Here is a 3,875-nt window from a genome sequence, read left to right on the forward strand (position 1 = left end):
TCTGGAGACTAAGGCGCATCTGGTACAGGCCATGATCTTTGCAATCACTTGATATACGTCAGAGAGCTGGACAATGACCAGTGAGGAGAGAAGGCGAATTGATGCTTTTGAGCTTTGGTGTTGGAGAAGAGTGCTGAGGGTGCCGTGGACTGCTACAAAAACAATCTGATTCATCCTGGAGAGGGTTAAATCTGGCTGTTCCTTGGAGGCAAGGATTCTGAGGCTTTGTCTGACATACTTTGGTCATGTTGTAAACTGAGACCAGTCCTTGGAGAAGGACATCATGCTTGGGAGGGTGAAGGGCAGGCGCAGGAGGGGAAGGCACTCTGGGAGATAGATTGATGCGGTGATGGGGGCAATCAGGATGAGTGTGTCAGAGACGATGAGGTTGGCACAGGACAGAGCAGAGTTTAGAGCTGTTGTACATACTGTCGCAATGACTTGCAAGTGACTCGACGGCATATAACAACAGCAAGAACAGGTTGTTGTTGAGATTTCCTCTAATCCTGATGCCACATTTCTCCTCATAAAGCCCAGTCTCCTGAATGATCTATTCTATGTGTAAACGACAAAGGTATGGAGACAGAATGCATCCCTGACGCAATCCTTTGGATTATGAATCATCATTCAGTGTTGCCTAGCTCTGTTCTGAGGACTGCTTCGTCGTCCAAGTACAGGCTTTGCATAAGCACAATCAAGTGTTATGGGGTTTCCATTTTCCTCAAGGTTGATTATAATTTGTTGTGATCTACACAGTCAAATACCTTTGTATAGTCAATGATGCACAGAGAGACATTCCTCTGGTACTCTTTGCTTTCGGCCAAGATCCATCTGACATTCGCGATAATGTCTCCAGTGTCACCACCTCTTCTAAACCAAGGTTGTATTTCTGGTAGTTCTCTGTCAAGTCATTTCTGTATAATCTTCTGCATGATTTTCCTCACAAGTGATATTGTTTGAAAATTTTCACACTTTGTCAGATTACCATTTTTTTGGAATGGGAATATTTATGGACCTCTTCCAGTCAGTTGACCAGGTAATTGTTGTCCAGATTTCTTGGTACAATCTGGTGGGCACATCCAGGGCAGCATCTTTGTGTTGAAATACATCAGTTGGTATGCCATCAATTCCTGGGGCTCAGTTTTATGCCAAGTCCTTTAGAACAGCCTGCACCTCCTCCTTCATTACTGTTGCCTCTTAATCATAAGTTATTTCTTAAAATTCTTCTGCTTCAGCCCATGATTTTTGGTACAGAAAGCCAGTGTACTCCTTCCATTTTTTTTAATGCTTCTTGAATTATTTTATATTCTGTCCAAAGCATCCTTCAGCATTGCGGCTCATGGCTTGATTTGTTCTTATAATCCTTCAGCTTAAAAAATGCTAAGCTAATTTGGCCCTTTGGATGTTCTGACTCCAGCTCTTTGCACATTTCATTATAATACTTTGCCTTGTCTTCTTGAGCTGCCCTTTGAAATCTTCTATTCAGCTCCTGAACTTACTTATTTCTTCCCTTTGCTTTGGCTTCTTCGGGCTCCAATGCCATATTCAGGGTCTCGACTGGCAACCATTTTCATCTTTTTTTCTTCCTTCTTTGTAATTTTCTTTTGTATTCTTCATGGATGATATCATTGATATCTTCAGACAGATCACCTGGTCTTCATTCATCAATATGTATAGGATCGAACAATTTGATCAGTGAGGGAGAGATAAGTAGGAAATGAAAATATCCAGTATGTAAAACAATGTATATGACTTTTGTAAACAAACCAGTATAATTTTTTAAAGCATACTAAAATGTGTATATAGATGTAGACAGAGAGAGAGAGATAGAAAGAGATAGAACGTTCGATCAAGGTAGCTACGAAAATGATGGCTGAATATTTGGGTTTCCCAAGACTTCAATCAGTTTCTAAAGTGTTTTAATGATTTCTTTGCTTGGGAGAGTGGACTGAAAGTTAAGAACCATGAGGTAGGATAATACTGTGGAGTAAGCCTTTTAAAGACATTATATTACTTGATTTTCACAATAGGTCATGATTACATAACCCAAAGACCCAGAATGGTCGATTGTTTTAATGAAGTACTAGGAATATGGATTTGCCCATCCTTCTTGGAGGTGAGCCGTTTAGTAGTGACTTCAAATAAAGTCATAGAACAGAGCAGGGAAACACTGCACGGTTCAAAATCAAGCAGGGTGTGAGTCAGGGATGCATTCTGTCTCCATATCTTTTCAATCTACATGCAGAACAGATCATGAACGAGGCCGGGTTTTGTAAGGAGGAATGGAGTATCAGTATTAGAGGAAGACTTATCAACAACCTACATTAAACAAATGACATATCCTTGCTTGCTGAAACTCAGGAGAAGGTGAGCACTTGCTGCAGAAGGACAAGAACTATAGTCTTCACTATGGATTGAAGCTCAATATCAAGAAGACAAAGATTCAAACCACTGGGCCAATTGGCATAAGTATGATGAATGCAGAAGAGATTGAGGTTAAGAGTTAGAGCTTGCTCAGCTCCACAATAAACACGTACGGCATCAGCAATGAAGAAATCAAAGGATCAATGGTATTTGGTAAATGTGCCATCGGGGACCTTTCCATAGCACTGAAAAGCAGCAGTGTCTTTAAAGAGTTTAAGGCCTGCTTGATCCAGTCATGGTCTTTGCAATTCCTTGCTATTAAGGATGACAGAAGCAGAATCGATGCCTTTAAGTTTTGGTGTTGGAGAAGAGTCTTGAACGTACCATGGACCACCAAGAAAACAAATAGGTCTTTCTTAGAGAAGATGAAACCAAGTTTCCCCTTGGTGGCTAGGATTTTGATCCTCTGTCTCACATATTTTGGGCATGTGATCAAGTGAGAAATCCGTGGCAAAGGAAATGTGGAAAGACAACACAGGCAAGGAAGAACCCAGGTGAGATGGATTGATATAGTAACTAGGGCATTGGAGATAGGTGAGTTGGAGCCTATTAGACTGGCTCAGGACAAGTCAAGCTTCAGAGGTGTTATACATAGGTGAGCCATGAGTCACAGGCAACATGACAACAATAAGAACAAATTCCAATCATGGATGAAATGAAAGGAAATTAGTTTTGCTTAATGGCATAAGTCAGTCAAAAAAGTACAATTATGAGAAAAGTTCACTCACCACCTCTCCCCTTTTCCAAGCATAGTGTCCCTCTCCACGGAATATCTACTCCCAGCAACATGCCCAAGGGAACCCAGATGGCCTTGTTGCAATAAGCTGCCTTGCAATCCTGAAGGCAATTGATGTGAGGCTTTCAGCTGCTCTGAGGGTGAAGGATGGACAATCTCCTCTCATGGAATTAACTTCCTGTGAAAATCTGGCAGAGGATCAGCTATGAGTTAGTCAAAACTTGACAGTACACCACAACAACAAGCAACATGACAAAGTATGCAACATGAGTGCAGTTTAAGAATTGTCAAAATGTTAGAAGGTTGTACTTTACCATGGATATTGGAAAAAAGGTTAGGAGAACTTCTGGTAAAAAGGAGGGTGACAGAAGGCAACTTGATGAAGGTACGATAGTGACTGCACCTGGATCAAGCTCTAGTTGCTAATGGTAAGGAATTGTGCTACCAATCCAGCGGTTGTTGTTGTTGTTTTTATGTGCCCTCGAGTTGCTTGTCACTCATAGCGACGCTTGGTACAACAGCCCTGTCCTATCCTGTGCCAATCTCACTGTCTCTGACACTCCCATCCCAATTATCCCAGTCACTGAGTCAATCCACCTCATAGAGGCCCTTCTCTTCCTGTGCTGTCCCTCCACCCTCCGACGTATGATGTCCTTCTCCAAGGACCTGTCTCTCCTCACAGTATGTCCAAAGTATGTTAGACGGAGCCTCAGAA

Source organism: Elephantulus edwardii, unplaced genomic scaffold, assembly GCF_000299155.1.
Source record: "Elephantulus edwardii isolate Elephantulus edwardi_28Jun2011 unplaced genomic scaffold, EleEdw1.0 scaffold00626, whole genome shotgun sequence".
Lineage (NCBI taxonomy): Eukaryota > Metazoa > Chordata > Mammalia > Macroscelidea > Macroscelididae > Elephantulus > Elephantulus edwardii.